Raw genomic sequence first — 18,716 nt, forward strand, 5'->3', positions numbered from 1 at the left:
GCTCAGGCTGGCCTTATACTTACTATCCTCCTATCTCCACCTCTGGGGGTGGGGCTAGGATTATAGGCATGCACCACCATGCCCAACTATGAGCTTCCCTTTTTTAAGGCATATGTTGTCGCTGCCCTCTGGGAAAAGTATTCAACAGGCTCCTTTGTCCCAGCTTGCTGAAGGAAACCCACTGTGTCTGAAGGCACACGCTGCCCGGAATTCCATGCCCATAAGGGAAATCTCGGCAGGACTGTACATCTCTTAGCTGGCATCCGGGTACCTGGCACCTACCAGGTGCCCCCTTCCCCTGCATACAGCACACCTGTAGGTTCTCTGGGAGGACAGGGAGAGTGTTTTCTGTGGCTGTTCACGCTTGTCTTATCTTCCATGTGCATGTGATTTGAGCCGTGGGTTAGGCAAGAGACAAGGCGGCTGTTTCTCATTTGAGATGATTCCGTAACAATGGCGGGCATTCTTTTCTTTTGGGGGGTCTGATGTGAGGCTGAGCCCTGGGACCTCAACTTCCTGGATTTGAACCGTTAAAAACCAAAGCGAAACAAGGTAGGGTCACGGACGGGTGAGAAACAAAGAGACTTCTCTGAGGGCCAGGCACAGCCTGGGGCCCTGGAGCCCACTGTCTGCTTCCCCAGGAAAACGCAGGCTAGTGTATGTTCCTGAGGAGGCTGCGGTGCCTTCTGATGACCTCGGAATTTCTCAGGTCTTCACTTCCTGCAGAGGGGGAGAACAGTGTCCCAAAGTCACAGTCAAATCTGCCTGCCTTTCCGTGCCTGGGAATGACTTTGAAGTGACTTGTCCATCTGTTGTGTGATGAGCGTATGATTCCCTGAAACCTATTTGGCAAATGAAGGCCTGGTGCTGGGCGGATAATGGGGCTCTCTGGGTCCTGTATTGGCAGTGACCCTTTGCAAGGTCGCCTTCAACCAACTGAGCCCAGTGGGCTGTGAAGAGTTCCCCTGGGGGTGGCAATGGAGGAAGGTCTTTCTGTTTTCCACACTGCGAGGCTATGACTTACAAATGTCCCTTCTGGACTAGAAGTTTCTCTTGGATGATATATTGACTTCCCTCTGTCAGAGCTGATGGGCCTTGGGCTTCTCTTCCTGTCCACAGCCCCCTTTGCCTCCTGAGGCCTGTGGGTCTCTCTCCTATAGGAAGGATGGAGGCTCTGGGTGCCATCAAAACCTAACCCTTTCCTGGCTCTGTGACACCCAGGTTGGCAGTCTACCTAATGTCCATTCTGATGCCAAGAAGCAAATCACACCTTGAGCGTCTTTGTTGATAACAGGAAACTTGATCTTCTGCGGAGATGAACTTGACCTCGGGAACTTTAAGTGACTTACAGTAGAGTCCGTACTTCACGGATCACTCGCTGGTTTTGGCACAATGATACAAGCAATTTCTTTTTTTTTGGTTTTTCTAGACAGGGTTTCTCTGTAGCTTTGGAACCTGTCCTGGAACTAGCTCTTGTAGACCAGGCTGGCCTTGAACTCACAGAGATCTGCCTGCCTAGGCGCATACCACCACTGCCCAGCAACACGAGTAATTTCCTTGGTTCTTTTGGACAACATCTCCCTGGATGAAATGAATAGGGGAAAAGAGTAGAAATTGAAATTGAAAGGCTGATTTTAGAGACCTAGCCAACGTATAGCTTTGTTAAGATTTTTGAGGTCAAAGCTGTTTTAGAGTGGCGTGTTTGTGTATATATGTGTGTGTGTGCGTATGTATTATTTGGAGAGTTTCAACATTTTTTAAGGAGGGGTTTTACAAATAACCCTCACAAGTGAGAAAGGTTGAAAAGATGTCATGGCATCTAGCCCTCACTGGCTCTAAGCCATTGGGATTTCTTAGGTAGGTTTATGTTCCCCAAAGAATCTGTTAAAGTAGAGTCTAGGGAGAGAGCTCTGTCGGTATAGTGCTCGTCCAGCAAACCAGAGAGCCCGAGTTAGAGTTCCAGAACCCATGTTTAAAAAGCCAGGCATGGTGAGCGGTCTGTACTAGCACTGGGGAAGTCGTGACAGGAAGAGGCCTGGCTCTCACTGGCCAGTCAGGGAGACCGAACCGGTGAGCTTCGATCTTAGTTAGGGTTTCTATTGCTGCAAAGAGACACCATGACCACAGCAACTCTTACAAGGAAAACATTTAATAGGGGTGACTTGCTTACAGCTTCAGAGGTTCCATCCATTATCATCGTGGCAGGAAGCACGGCAGCATGCAGGCAGGCATGGTGCTAGCTACATCTTGATCAGAAAACAACAGGAAGTGGACTCTTACACTGCATGGTATCTTGAGCATAGGAGACCTCCAATGACAAGGCCATACCTCCTAAAAGTACCACTCCCTGTGAGATTATAGGGGCCAATTACATTCAAACTACCACAGCAGGGATAGAGGAAGACACATGTTCACGTCAGGCTCATGCACCTGCACACCCATGTGCATGAAATACACACACACACACACACACACACACACACACAAATAAGGTCCTAACCCCCAGTACCTCAAAATATGACCCTATTTGGACTTAGGGTTGTTTCAGATAGTAAGATGGATCATAGTGGCGTGGCCCTCATCCAATACAACTGGTTACAAAGCAACAAAAAGAGCTAAAGATAGCAGATGTCTGTACTCCCAGCATTCAGAGATGGGGGTCTCTGTGAGTCTGAGATCAAGCTGGCCTACATAGCAAGTTCTAGGCCAGCTGGGGCTACATAGTGAGACCTTATTTTTTTTATGTTTTTAATTTATTCTGTATGCCCAAGGGTAAGGGGTAGCATGCCACAACACACATGTGAGGGCCAGAGGACAACTTGAGATCACAGCATGTATCAGGCTCCCCTCGGTCAGTCACTCTTCAGCGCGTGGTCACTTTGTTCTGTCAGTAAAGTGCATGCAGTGCGATTCTTTCCTTCAGCACAAGACACATGCGATCTGTCGGGCCGCTGCCTATACCAAGCAATAGTCTGGATCTCTCGTCTGCCGCTCTGTGCGCCTCCGCCATGGCTGCTGGCCTAACGTCGGAGGTGATGGACACTCGGGCTGTTTCCCTTGTCTTTCCAAAGAGAGCGACTGAGAACAGTCATGTTCACATCTCCGTGCCTTCCTGTCTCTAGGGAAATACCTGTGTTGGGTGGCCGAGCCATCCTGTCACCAGATACATCCTTCCCTCTGACTGTGTCTAGGGGTGGGAGCTCGGCCTGGGAGTGAGAAGAAGGTGGAATCCAGCCATTCATCTTGTTATCGCCAAGATTCTGGCATCATTCTGAGTGCCGGGACTCAGCCTTTTCTCTTTTTTCTATTCTTTTAGATTTTTGTTATATTTATTGATTGATTGATTCGTATGTGTGTGTGTGTTATGTGTGTATGTTTTGTCTATGTGCGTATGGTGTGTCTGTGTGGTGTGGTATGTGTGTGGGGTGTGTGTGTGTGCACGTGCACCAGCCTTTGCTCTGGGGAGGCAGAGTGTAGAACTCATGGCTCCTCTTCTAGGCACAGCAGGCAGCAAGTGCCTTTACCCACTGAGCCATCTGGGCGGTCCAGTCTCTCTTCTCTGTCTTTTCTGTTTCTATGTTTTCTATGTCTGCCACACCCAGACAGGTGATGGTCTGTCAGAATCACTGGGAATCTTAATACCCTGGAGAGCAAGGCCCAGGCTCTGTTGTACGTATTTCATAGTTTATCCCCACTCAGAGAATCAAAAAGAAATAGAAGGAGCTGGAGAAATGGTTAAGAACACTGGCTGCTCATGTAGAGAATCTGGACTTGATCCCCAGCACACACACGACTGCTCACAACCACCTGTTAATCCAGTGCCAGAGGACTTTGGACCTACTCAGGCATAAAGTATATATACACACACACACACACACACACGGTAGACATGCATACATGCAGGCAAAACATATACAATAAAAATAAGATATAAATTATAAAAATAAAAATTTTTAAAAGAGGATGGTGTGGGATCATAGCTGGGGGCATGGTTCATAGCAGAACATCTGCCTCACAGGCTCAGATTTTAATCCAAGTTTAAACTGAGGGAGTAAAACAATCAAAAGAAAAAGAGCAGGGTTGCTGGCACTTAGCACACCTGTCACCCTGGGCTCCATTAGAATCACGCAAGCTGGGTGTGGATGGAGATGCACATATGTAATCTCTACACTCAGGAGATGGGGACTGCAGAAGTTCAAGGTTACCCCAGGATAGATAAAAAGTTGGGGCAACCTAGGCTATTTAAGACTGTCTCTAGCACAGTGGCACAAGCTTTTAATACCAGCACTTGGGAGGCAGAGGCAGGTGAATCTCTGTGAGTCTGAGGCTAGCCTGGTCTACATAGTTCCAGGACAGCCAGAACTACATAGGGAGATCTTGTCTGAGAGAGAGAGAGAGAGAGAGAGAGAGAGAGAGAGAGAGAGAGAGAGAGAAGAAGAAGAAGAAGAAGAAGAAGAAGGAGGAGGAGGAGGAGGAGGAGGAGGAGGAGGAGGAGGAGGAGGAGGAGGAGGAGGAGGAGGAAGAGAAAGAAAAGAAAGGGAAGAAGGAGGGTGGGAGGGAGCTTTCTCTTTTTTTCCCCTGAGACAAGGTTTCTCCCGTAGTTTTGGAGCTTTCCTTGGAACTCACTTTGTAGACCAGTGGCCTTGAACTCACAGAGATCCTCCTGTCTCTGCCTCCCAGAGTGTTGGGATTAAAGGCGTGCCCCAGCACCACCTGACAGTAGGAAACTTTTGAAGGCATAACAGGATACCAGGCCAGGCATGGTGGTGTATGCCTTGAATCACACACACACACACACACACACACACACACACACACACACACACACACACAGAGTAAGCTTTGCAAAATGATTTAAGAGGGTGCTGGTTACCTCCTCGACTTTCCCTTTCGATGGAAGTGTCAGGCAAGGCTATGAGTCACGCAGTCTCCAGCACTGCCTCCTCTCACCCACAGCCACCACTCCACTCATCCGTGTCAGGTATCCTGAGTGCCCTCTGCCCTACTATAGGTTTTTCCCCATCAGGTAGCCCAAGTGACAGAGAATAATGGGGCCACACCTTGCCATGCTCTGCTTCCTTGGTGTCTGCTCTCACCTGAGCCCAGACTGACGCAGAGCACCCTGCACTCATTCCCTGCACTCATGACTCTCTTCCAGCCCAGGCTGGACCTGGCCCTGGCTCCCTGCCAGCCTCTCTCCTGGTCCAACCCAGACCCCAGCTCATCCTGTCTCAGGTCCTTTGCACCTGCTGCTGTTGCCTTGGAGACTGCTCTTCCTCCCGTCGTCCAGAGAAAAGCTGATCTCAAGGTCAGGCTATCTCCCAAGCCATCTTCACTGACGTAGACCAGAGCCCTGTCGGCTCTTTCTTTTCTGTGTACTCCCAGCACACACGCTCTGAGAGGGTGGCTGTCTTACCAGTGCTGCCTAGCCTGGGCTGAGCTTGGTTCTTACTGGGGTAGGAGCATCTCCTGAGACCTTCTGTAAGTGCAGGTGTGTGACAGAGTCACAGAGGAGAACTTGAATTTCACATAATTTTCAGCTGTCTGGAAACATTCTTGCTTCAGTGTTTTTTCAACCATTAAATAGTGTAAAAACTGGGTGTGTGGGATAGCTCAGAAGGTAAAAAATGCTTGCTGTGAAAGATAGACGACCCAAATAAATTCAATCCCCGGAACCAGGGTGGAAGGAAAGAGCCAACCCCTGTAACATTGTCCTTTAACTTCTATGCTCCCACAACCTCAGGCCCCAGGCAAGGATGTGGTACACTGACATTCATGCAGGCAAAACACTAAAGCATGGAAAATAACAAATTATAAAATGTATATTTTAAATTACATATATATAAGGCTATACTAGGGACTGAAGAGATTTCACTCAGGTATAAGGGCCTGAGTTCAAATCCCAGCTCCCGTGGCTCCTGATGATGACTCACTGATGGACTGAATGATGGACAGATTGACCGAAATTCTGATGCTCAAAAGATGAAAACTTGAGCCGGGTGGTGGTGGCACATACCTAGAGGCAGGCGGATCTCTGAGTTTGAGGCCAGCCTGGCCTACAGAGGCAGTTCCAGAACAACCAGGACTATACGGGAAAACCCTGCCTCAGAAAAACAACAACAAGAAAGAAAAAGAAAGAAAAAAGACTTGGGTCCCTGGGGCAATCTGTCTGGGTAGGATAGTTGAGTCTCAGGGATCAGCTAAGACACCCCAATTTAAGATGTAAGGCAGAAGGGGAGGCGCCCAACATCCACCTCAGGCCTCCATGCACACACCTATTTTGTGTGCACAGGCAGCTGCATATATGACCACAGGCATGAAAGCATACATACACGGACATAATGCATACATACCACATACACAAGGAAAAAAAGTTAAAGCTAAGTAGGCTTAGAGGCCTGTACCTTCAGTGCTACCTACTAGGGAGGCTGAGTCAGGAAAATTACTTGAGCCAGAAATTATAAACCAGCCTGGGAACAGACTAATACCTTATCTCAAAAAAAGAAAGAAAGAAAAGCCGGGTGGTGGTGGCGCACGCCTTTAATCCCAGCACTCGGGAGGCAGAGGCAGGCGGATCTCTGTGAGTTCGAGACTAGCCTGGTCTACAAGAGCTAGTTCGAGGACAGGGTCCAAAACCACAGAGAAACCCTGTCTTGAAAAACCAAAAACAAAAAAAGAAAAGAAAGAAAGAAAGAAAGAAAGAAAGGAAAAAAACTGAAAAAACAAAAACAAAATAACCAAAGACCCACCCAGTTTTACAAAGCTGGGCGGGGTGGCCACGCCTTTAATGCCAGCAGTAGGGAGATAGGGACAGGTGGATTTCCCGGTTTCCACGAATTCAAGGTCAGTCCGCTCTGCACGGGCAAGTTTCAGGTCAGGCGGGGTTGTCTAGGGAGACCCTGTCTCAAAACCTAACACAACCACAGACACACACAGTGGCAGCCGTGGCACACAACTTTAATCCCTGCACTTGGGAGGCAGAAGCAAGTAGACCTCTGTGAGTTTGAGGCCAGCCTGGTCTGCAGAGCGAGTCTGGGGACAGCCAGGGATACACAGAGAAACCCTGTCTTGAAAAACAGAAACACGTGAAGTAGGTGGCACAGTGCTCCAGAGGCAAAGACAAGAACATCACCCTGAGTTTAGAGAAGGCTGGGCTTCCTAGTGAGTTTCAGGACAGCCTGGGCTACATAGCAAGACTTTTCACAAGCAAAATAAAAAACCTAAACAAAGCTAAATTAAAGCAAGCTTTATGTAGGGGCAGGGAATTGTACGCCTACGATCCCAGCACTCAGGAGACAGAGGAAGGTAGATCCCGTGAGTTCCAGGCCAGCCTGGTGTCAGAGTGAGACCCTGTCACAAAAACGAAACACAATGAACCAGACAAATGAACAAAAAACCTACATGTCCAAAATACAATGGATGGGTGCGGTGGTTCCACAAAACAGCCACCCCAGCCCCGGTCAGCCTATGAAGAGTGCGGTCATGCTTCCCGCTGAGAACACAGGCTGGCGGCCTTCTCTGGGCCTTTCTGGTTATCAGTCCTGTGTGTTCCACAGTCTGGCCCCACAGCTGACACCAGTTTGAACTTGCTGGCTGTGGCCGGCAGTGTGAGCTGGCGTGCAGCCTTCTTCGGGGACTTGGTAAAGGATCACTGGAGTAAATGAGCTATTTTGTTGAGACAAGGTCTCACGCAGCTCAGACTGGCCTTGAACTCCTGAAGACAGAGGTGCCCCACCACGCATTGCAGGTGACTGAACCCAGGGCTTGAGCACCTAGTCAAGCACTCTTCAGAGCTAAGTTACCTCTCTGTTCAGTAAGTGAACTTTGCACGTGGTAGGGAGTGAATGACTCCTGTTTTCTGGATGGGAAAACCGGCTGCTGAGTCATTCCCGTTACAGATCCAGGACTGTGGCTGTGGTCTTAGTTAACTCTCTTCACCCCGCTGAACCTGCTGCCTCATCCTTTTAAAAATCAGGGCTCTTAGAAGAGAACAGACATCACCTGGTCTGCTAGTTGCTTGCCTGCTCTAGGCTCAATACATAGCAGGTGCTAGGACCACTGACTTGTGCCTGGTTGAAGGATCAGGTGTGTAGCCCGACAGCTACTGTCCCTTCTGTAGCTGGAGAAACCCGAGGCTGGCCTCTAGGCTGGGAGCTGGCCTTGTCTGCGTCCAGCTGCCACACCCTGTCCACCTAGCGTTGTGTTCTGACAGGATTACTGCCTCTCAGCAGCTGCAGCTCAGGCAGAGACTTCTCTAGTCAGCTCCAGCTCACAGAACCCCGCCCCTTCCCTCAGCCCTGCTGTGATGTGGTTGGAAGCCATTACTCCCTAGTAAAGACTTTTTGGAGACCGGGTTATGGGGTCTGGGGTGTGCTTGCCTAGATTGCAGGGAACCCTGGGTTCCATCCTCTGGATGGAATAAACTGGGCATGGTAGCACATATCCATAATCACAGCACTTGGAGGCAGAAGGAGGAGGATTAGGAGTTTAAGACCAGACTCTGGGCAGTGGTGGCGCACGCCTTTAGTCCCAGTTCTCTGGAGGCAGAGACGGGCAGATCTCTGTGAGTTTGAGGCCAGCCTACAGAGCGAGTTCCAGGATAGCCAGGCCTACACAGAGATACGCTGTCAAGAGAAAGAGAGAAAGAGAGAGGAGAAACTAAATGATGCTGGTTGGGTGTGGGGTCCTGGCAGTGTTCAGGTTTTCAAATCTTTACACCTCCCAAGCAGGAGGTAAATTATTATTACTGATTTTATTGAGCTATACATTTTTCTTTGCTCCCCTTCCTTCCTCTCCCTTTCCTTCTACCCTCTCTCATAGTCCCCAGGCTCCCAATTTACTCAGATCTTGTCTTTTTATACTTACTACTTCCCATGTAGGTTAGATCCATATATATCTCTCTTAGGGTCCTCATTGTTGTCTAGGTTCTCTGGAATTGTGATTTGTAGGCTGGTTTTGTTTGCTTTTTGTCTAAAAACCACATATGAGTGAGTACATATGATAATTGACGTTCTGGGTCTGGGTTACCTCACTCAATATGATGTTTTCTAGATCCATCCATTTGCCTGCAAATTTCAAGATGTCATTATTTTTTTCTGCTGTGTAGTACTCCATTGTGTAAATAAAACACATTTTTCTTATCCATTCTTCAGTCAAGGGGCATTTAGGTTGTTTCTGGGTTCTGGCTATGACAAACAATGCTGCTATGAACATAGTTGAGCACATGTCCTTGTGGTACAATTAAGCATCCTTTGGGTATATTCCCAAAAGTGGAGGGTTGTTTCCTAATTTTCTGAGAAATTGCCATACTGATATCCAAAGTGCCTGTACCAGCTTGCACTCCCACCAGCAATGCAGAAGTGTTCCCTTTACCCTACATCCTCTCCAGCATAAGTTGTCATCGTTGTTTTTGATCTTGGCCATTCTTACAAAAATAAGATGGAATCTCAGAGTTGTTTTGATTTGCATTTCTCTGATGGCTAAGGATGTTGAGCATTTCCTTAAGTGTCTTTCAGTCATTTTAGATTCCTCTGTTGTGAGTTCTCTGTTTAGGTCTGTACTTCATTTTTTTTTATTGGATTATTTGCTCTTTTGATGGCCAATTTCTTGAGTTCTTTGTATATTTTGGAGATCAGTCCTCTGTCTGATGTGGAATTGGTGAAGATGTTTTCCCATTCTGTAGGCTGTCGTTTTGTCTTGTTGACCATGTCCTTTGCTTTACAGAAGCTTTTTAGTTTCAGGAGGTCCCATTTATTAATTGTTTCTCTCAGTGTCTGTGCTGCTGTGGTTATATTTAGGAAGTGATCTCCTGTGCCAATGCATTCAAGTGTATTTCCCACTTTCTCTTCTATGAGGTTTAGTGTGGTTGGCTTTATATTGAGGTCTTTGATCCATTTGGACTTGAGTTTTGTGCATGGTGACAGATATGGATCTATTTTCATTCTTCTACATGTTAATATCCAGTTATACCAGCACTATTTGTTAAATATGCTTTCTTTTTTCATTTGATATTTTTTGCTTCTTTGTCAAAAATCAGGTGTTCATAGGTGTGTGGATTAATATCTGTATCTTTGATTTGGTTCCATTGGTCCTCCTGTCTGTTTTCATGCCAATACCAGGCTGTTTTCAGTACTGTAGCTCTGTAGTAGAGTTTGAAGTCAGGGATTGTGATACCTCCGGAAGTTCCTTTATTGTGCAGGATTGTTTTGGCTATCTTAGGTTTTTTGCTTTTCCATATGAAGTTGAGTACTGTTCTTTTTTTTTTTTTTTTGGCTCCCCATCGGGGAATGAGTACTGAGTACTGTTTTTTTGTGGTCTGCGAAGAATTTTGCTGAGATTTTGATGGGCATTGCAATGAATCTGGTAGATTGTTTTTGGTAACATTGCCATTTTCACTGTTGATTCTCCCTACCCAAGAGCATGGAAGATCTTTCCACTTTCTGGTGTCTTCTTCAATTTCTTTCTTCAAAGATTTAAAGGTCTTGTCATACAGGCCTTCCACTTGTTTGGTTAGAGTTACTCTGAGATATTGTATGCTATTTGTGGCTATTGTGAAGGGTGATGTTTCTCTGATTTCTTTCTCAGCCTGCTTATCATCTGTGTAAAGAGGGCTACTGATTTTTTTTTTAGTTAATCTTGTATCCTGCTACATTACTGAAAAAGTTTATGAGTTATAGAAGTTCCTTGGTAGAATTTTGACCATCACTTATGTAAACTTTTATGTCATCAGCAAACAGTGAGAGTTTGACTTCTTCTTTTCCGATTTGTATCTCCTTGATCTCCTTTTGTTGTCTTATTGTTCTAGCTAGGATCTCAAGAACTATATTGAATAGATATGGAGAGAGTGGACAACCTTGTCTTGTTCCTGATTTCAGTGGAATCGCTATGAGTTTCTCTCCATTTAGTTTAATATTTGCTGTTGGCTTGCTGTATATTGCCTTTATTATGGCTAGGTCTGTTCCTTGTATCCCTGCTCTCTCCAAGGCCTTTATCATGAAGGGATGTTGTATTTTGTTGAAGGCTTTTTCAGCATCTAATGAGATGATCATGGTTTTTTTTTCCAGTTTGATTATATAGTGGATTACATTGACAGATTTTTGTATGTTGAACCATCCCTGCATCTCTGTGATGTAGCCGACTTGATTATGGTAGATGATTTTTCTGATGTGTTCTTGGATTCGATTTGCCAGTATTTCATTGAATATTTTTACATCAATGTTCATGAGTGAGATTGGTCTGTAATTCTCTTTCTTAGTAATATCTTTATGTGGTTTGGTGGTATCAGGGTAATTGTAGCCTCATAAAAAGAGTTTGGCAATGTTCCTTCTGTTTCCATTGTGTGAAACAATTTGAGGAGTATTGGTATTAGTTCTTCTTTGAAAATCTTGTAGAATTCTGAGCTGAAACCATCTGGTTCTGGGCTTTTTTTTTTTTTTGTGGCGAGACTTTTGATGACTGTTTCTATTTCTTTAGCTGTTATAGGTTTATTTAATTTGCTTATCTGGTCTTGATTTAATTTTGGTAAGTGATATTTATCCAGAAAGTTGTCCGTTTGCTTTAAGTTTTCCAGTTTTGTGGAGTACAGGTTTTCGAAACATGACCTAATGATTCTCTGTATTTCCTCCGTGTCTATTGTTATGTCCCCCTTTTCATTTCTGATTTTGTTCATTTGGATGTTCTCTTTCTGCCTTTTGGTTAGTCTATATAAAGGTTTGTCTATTTTGTTGATTTTCTTGAAGAACCAACTCTTGGTCTCATTGTGGTTTTTTTTTTAAATTGTTTTCTTTGTTTCTATTTTGTTGATTTCAGCTCTCAATTTGATTATTTCCTCAGGCACTGGCGTTCATTGTCACCCAGCAAGGGTCTGTTTGAAGTCATCAGTCTTCCAGGCTGGATAATAACAGGTGGAGAGCCACCCAACAGACAAAGCTGTTGGAGTTCATGGCTTACAGGGGAAATCCAAGACCTAAGGAAGGAGGGAAGTGCCCAGCAGGTGTGGTCAGGGTAGACCTCTGGAAAAGGGGACTTGCCCTAAGCCTCAAATGACGGGAGTAGCCAAGCACAAAAGCCAGGACAAGAAGCAGCTCAGGTGTGGTACAGAGGCCACAGAGAGAGAGACACAATGGAGCTACACCTGTCATGGGATCGCTGACCCTGAAGAGGCTTGGATTTTACTTCATCTGCAATTGGGCTTTAAGTAGAGCTGGGTTTGCTGCTGTTGTCTTGTTTTAATGGTCCTGGGCCTTGTACACGGCAGGCAGGAGTTGTAACCACTGAGCTATTGCCACAGCCTTCTATTATTATTATTATTGTTATTAGGTTTTTCAAGACAGGTTTCTCTGTGTAGCCCCAGCTGTCCTGAACTCACTCTGTAGACCAGGCTGGCTTTGAACTCACAGAGATCTACCCGCCTCTGCCTCTCAAATTGTGGGATTAAAGTAGTGTACCACCATAGCTTCGCATCTCTTCTTTTATTTATATAAAAGGTCTCACTAAATTGCCCAGGCTAGCTCTGTAGCCCAATCAGGACCTTTGATCCTCCTGCTGCAGCCTCCACTGTGGCTAGACTGATGGTCCTGCCCCATGGAGCCCAGTGGAGGCGGAGTGGGGATGAGTGGAGTCAAGGGGGTAGGGAGAAGGTTTGGTGCCAACCTGTTTTGTTGGTAGAGCTGAGTGCCCTACTGCCGGCCTGGGTGACAGACACCATTAACACCTTTGAAGAAGTTGTAAACAAAATACAGTGCTTCTGGAATTTGGCATTTCTCCTGGGCTCCAAGGGGTGACTGAGGGAAGATCTCCTGATAGGCTCCTTCTAGCAAAATGTCCACTTCCAGAAATGAAAACTTGTGTGTGTGTGTGTGTGTGGTATGTGTGTGTGGTGTATTGTGTGGTGTGTATGTGTGTGGTGTGTACGTGTGGTATGCGTGTGTTTTCGTACATAGACATGGGAAAGGGGAAAGCTGAAGGATAGTTTCTTCAAAACTGAAATTAGTGAGAGCAGTGAGCCCTATACACTGGCCTCTTTCTCCTCAGGGGGGTGGAGTCAGGCCTGGGGTGGGGCCCTGCTTCCTCACAACCATAGCCTAAAGGCTCCTTCTCTATGAGCCCTTAGGAGTGGGTTATGGAGAATGTCCCTTCAGGATTGACAGGGCTGTTTCTGCAATGACATCAGAGCAATGCAGTTGGCATTACCCACGGGAGATGCTCACCAAACCCCACCTTTCCCTTGTTCCCTTACAGGAGGAGGGTGGGGAGATTCAGCCACTCTCACCCCCATCCCTACCACCCTGTCATCCTGCCCCAGGTGTGGAAGAAGACTGAAGGGCAGGCTCCCTCTAGGACAGTGGTTCTCAACCTCTGGGTCTCAGCCCCTTTGGGAGTGCAATGATTCTTCCACAGGGGTCACCTAAGACCATCAGAAAACACAGATATTTGTGTTATGCTTCATAACAGTAGCAAAATTACAGTTCTGAAGTTGCAATGAAAATAATTTTATGGTTGGGGGTCAACACAACATGAGGAACTGTATCAAAGGGTCACAGCCTTAGGAAGGCTGAGAACCAGTGGCCTCTGCAGCTCTCATGAGCTGGTGGCCATGCTGATGGCTTTTCCAGGGGTACAGCTCTGGGGCTTCAGGGTTCCTGCAACAAATGCCAGCAAACTGACCAGCTTGCCAAGCTGAACTCCGGTGTCATCGTCCTCTTTATGAGGGGTGAATGGAAACAGATTACTTTACTGGTTGTGACAACGTGACAGAATCTAGAATCACCTGGGGGACCTCTGGGCATGCATGAGGTGACTGCCTTGGTTGTGTTAACTGATGTGGGAAGACTTGCCTTAATTCTCTAGGAAGGGGATCCTGGATTACACAGATGGAGAAATCAGGTTGAGCTCTCGTGGACGTTTAGTAGACCCTGTCTCTTGACTTTGGTTGTAATGTGGCTAGCTTCCTCAAGCTCCCACCGTCTTGAGTTTTCTGCCATAATTGACAGACTCTTGAACTCTAAATTGAAATAAACCTTTTCTTCCTTATGTGGGTGCACTTGATCTCAGCAACAGGAAAAGAAACTGCAACAATGCCCCAGGAAAAGTCATGTGACTAAGTGATCACAGATACTCAGGATGTACGGCAGGTAGAAGGTCCCCTCTTACTAGGTGACGTTTGGCAGTGTTCAGGAGCGTTTTGCTTGTTATAACCCAGGGTGTGTGTGAGAGAGGTGTGTGGACCACAGCACTTAAGTGTGGAGATGCTGCATCTGAAAGGTATTTTGAAATCCCTGGTAGTGCATTTCTCCTTCAGTGCAATAAGTCAAATCAGGCTGAATTGATACCACCGGGTTTAATCTGCGCAAATCAACTCCCAGTGATTCGCAGGGGAAGAAAACAGGAGAGAAGTCACATCACGCTGCAGCTCCCAAGGAGGGGGCCTTAAATACCCTGTGTGCTCAGTCTTTGAGCAGCTCCAGGGGAGGAGCCTCTGATGGAGGGCTTTCTGAGGGTAGGGTTTGGAACAGAGGTGTGGGCTCAAGGGCGGGGTTTGGAATGGGAGGAGTGGGTTCAAGTTCCTAGCTGAACATCTGGGTGGGGTTTGGAATGCCTCCTACCCCCTCACCCCCTCCCCACCCCTGCTGGAGATTCCAACGTACGAATTGGGATCTCTGAAATCAGTGCCACCCCTAGCCCATCACTAAAGCTACACAGACTGAGAAAATAAGTGCTGAAAATGCAGAAAAATGAAAGAGAGAGGGCTGAGGAATATAGCCCCTGGTGTTGTGGGGTATTTGATCTCACTATGTTAATAAAATTAACCCTGGGTCAGGGAGCAGAGTCAGTGACTAGCTGACAAGAATTTGCCTTAGAGTACGGAGGACACAGGAATAAGGGTAGAGAGATGCACAGGAAGGAGAGGGACTTCCGCTGTCTTTTTGGTTTGGGGCTAGTGGAGAGATGCTTCTCTTGTGGCCAAAAGGGAAGTTCAGCTGCTTACTTTGCTTCTTGACTTCTCTGATCTAACAAGTTTTCACTCCAGCATCTGACCAAACCAGACCTGGATCTGGTCTGAGCAGTGGGGTGCTGACTATGGAGCAGCCGGGTACAGAGGGTAGTTAAAATATCAGTAGATTCAGGGATGGAGAGATGCTCAGTGGTAAAGAGCAATAGCTGTTCTTCCAGAGGACCTGGGTTCAATTCCCAGCACCCACATGGCAGCTCACAACTGTCTGTAACTCCAGTTAAATGCAGGCAAGACAGCAATGCACATGAAATAAAAATTCAAGAAAAAAAATATCAGTAGATTCAGGTCCTGAAAACAATGCCCTGGGTGGGTGGGCCACTTGCTTAGCATGCTTGAAGTCCTAGTGTGTGTGTGTGTGTGTGTGTGTGTGTGTGTGTGTGTGTGTGTGGAGAGAGACAGACAGACAGACAGACAGACTGTGGGAGGAAGTACACGCATGCCATGGCATGATTGCAGGAGTGAGAGGACTTGTGGACTTGGTTCTCTCTTTCCATCTTGTGTAACAACCTTGACTGTCCTGGAACTCACTCTGTAGACCAGGCTGGCTTCGAACTCACAGAGATCCGCCTGCCTCTGCTGGAATTAAAGGCGTGTGTCACCATGCTTGGCTTCTCTCCTTCCATCTTAGGTGGGTACTGGGGAATCAAGCTAAGGCTGTCAGATTTTTGTGGTCAGCCCTTTACCCTGAGCCATTCTTATTTGTCTCCCTTTCATATTTAAAATCATTTTATGTAACCTGGGTGTGGTGGCACACATTGTCTGCCCAGCACTCGGGAGGCTGAGGCAGGAGGATCTCTGAACTTTGTGAGACCTTGTGTCAAAACAAAATGCAGGCACGCACGCGCGCGCGCACACACAGACACACACACACAAAACAATCACTTTCTGGGGTGAATGGAGAGCAGTTGTCAGGGACCAGAGAGCCCAGGGGTGCTCAGGCAGGACAGGCTGGAGCTGGCCCTCTATGGAAGCTGGGGATGGGGGTGGCGGGGCAGAGCAATGTCGGAAGCATCTGGAAGGCAATTGTCGGCTGACAGTGTGCTGCTAGTGACTCAGAAGAAGCTGGCCAACAGATGAGGCTTTGGCAAGATTGGTCAGAACCAGGCTTGGACTGCAGCAACTTTGATCAAGAAATAGAGGGCTCAGCACAAGGCCTCTGGGTGGACTGGAGGGGGCTATGCTGGGCCACACCTTTAATGCAGCTCCTTAAGGCTGGCCAAAGTTTCCCAAAGGTTTGAATTGGTGTGTGTGTGGGGGGGTGATGGGGAGGGTGGGGAGGGGAGTTGGGGTGGGGGCTGGGATGAAAGAAGTCACAAGATGCTGTCTTTTGCTGGGAATAGAAGAGAAGCCTGATCCTTGGGGAAGTTGGGGAGGAAAGAGTCCAAGGGCGTGGCGTGGGGCTGAGGGGTAGAGGCAGCCTTAGAATTTTACTGACCGTCAACACTGTTGGAGGTCAGAGGCAGCAGAGGACTGGTCTGCTCCTCTGAAAAATGTTGTGGGGTGGGGGTGGGGGGATGGTAAATTCCTCCTTTGTTTTGTAAACAGTCATTGGAAAGAATTAAAGGGAGTTCACGGAGCGATTATTATGCAATAGGCTAAAGGTTAAAGGCTAAAAGGTTTCCTCTCACCAGTTCCCCAAAGCACTCTCCAGGGGACGTCCCTCTCAGCAGCCCTCGCTCCTCCACCCTCAACTTCAAGAAAGTAAGCTTAGGTCTTCTAGGGCCAGTCAGACCCAGACTGTGAGCCCTTGGACCGGAGGCTAAAGGCAAAGTCAGCTGCCGGCCTAGGGGTGCCGTCACCCCACTTCTCTAGCAGCCCCAGAGAGGCTGGCCCAGGAGATACTTTCACCAGGCCCACAGGACGGTCTCCTCCTGTTACCAGGTTGGTACATGTTTTTTGTTTGTGGGTGTTTTTTTTTTCTGTGCTGCCCCTCCAGGTTTCTCTGTGTAGTCCCTTCTGTCCTGGAACTCTGTAAACCAGGCTGGCCACGAACTCAGAGATCCACCTACCTCTGCTGGGATTAAAGGCATGCACCACCACCGCTCGAGCCTCTGCCACCCGCGCCCCCACCACCGCCCGGGTTGGCCCGATTGTTAATAGATTAAAAATGTCCAAAATTTGGTGGCCACTGCTCATACCCTCCTGCACACCCTGCTCAGTGGAGGTTTCAGCTGTGGGGTCTCCACTGCTACAATGCCACACATGTTCTAGGTGCCATAAACACACCAGAAAGAGGACTGCCATTTTTTGGTCAGTCCTGGAGGGCCACCTGTGAAAAGATATTCATGTTAGAGATTTAGTGTGTCAGAACTTGGGCATTCTGGTTTGAGGTAGAGTGGCAAGGCAGGTGGGCAGGAATGTTTTATTTTTCTTTGTTTTATTTATTATTATTATTATTATCTTGAGACAAATCTCGCCATATAGCTATGGTTGCTATGGAACTCACCATGTAGACCAGGCTGGTCTCAAATTGAGATATCTGCCTGCCTGTCTTCAGAGTGCTGGGTTCAAAGACGTGTGCCACCACATCTGGCTGGGGGAACCATTTCTTTTCTTTTCTTTTTTCTTTTTGTTTTTTTCGAGACAGGGTTTCTCTGTGGCTTTGGAGCCTGTCCTGGAACTAGCTCTGTAGACCAGGCTGGTCTCGAACTCACAGAGATCCGACTTCCTCTGCCTCCCGAGGTGTGCGCCACCACCGCCCAGCTGGGGGAACCATTTCTAAATCGACTTATTGTAATGATTTTGTAACTTCAAAAGTTTTTAGAGCCAAAAGTGGTTGCGCACACCTTTAATCCTAGCACTCAGGAGGATCTTTGTGAGTTTCAGGCCAGCCTGGTCTACAGAGCTAGTTCCAGGACAGCTAGGGCTGTATACAGAGAAACCTGTCACAAAAAACAAAACAAAACTAGAAGCCCAGACTCATGTAGTTTTTAGGGATTTGTTTTTATTATTTTAAAATTTTGTGGTATGTGTGTGTGTGTGTGAGAGAGAGAGAGACAGAGAGAGAGAGAGACAGAGAGAGAGAGAGAGAGAGACAGAGAGAGAGAGAGAGAGAGAGAGAGTGCATAGATGCCCTGCAGATGCCAGAGGCGTCCCATCCCCTGAAGTTGGAGCAGATCTATATGGATGCTAGGAATTGAACTCTGGTGCTCTGGAAGAAGAGCCTGTGCACTTAACCATTACAGCATCTCTACTGTCTCTTCCCCCTTTTATTCCCCTTTAAAAACAAACAAATAGGGTCTCACGTATGCCAGGTCAGACTGGCATGAACTCACCATAGTTTAGGATGATTCTCTGCCTCCACCTTCCCAGTGCTGGGATTACATGTGTGTGCCACTGCACTCACCTGGGAACTTTCCATCTTCCACTGACCACATGTGTTCTCCCCCCCCCCCCAAAACAACAGCGCTTACAGATGTGTGTTCATTTTTTATAATATAATATCCCAGGATATGTACATTCGTATCTTTTATGGAATCCTTGACATTGCTTCTTTTGCTAATAACTTATGCTTGGTGGTGCACACGTGCAATCCTAGCACTTGGGAAGGCTGAAACAGGTCAGTCTGGGTCCCACAGTGAGACCCCGCCTCAAAGAAAATAGACAGAAAACCCAAACCTGAAACACAATTAAAGCTAACCTCCTAGCGTTGTGACATCGTACCTGTTGTTGACCCAGGCAGCCTGGAGGGCCAGGCCTCCTG

Source organism: Microtus pennsylvanicus, chromosome 2 (assembly GCF_037038515.1).
Source record: "Microtus pennsylvanicus isolate mMicPen1 chromosome 2, mMicPen1.hap1, whole genome shotgun sequence".
NCBI lineage: Eukaryota > Metazoa > Chordata > Mammalia > Rodentia > Cricetidae > Microtus > Microtus pennsylvanicus.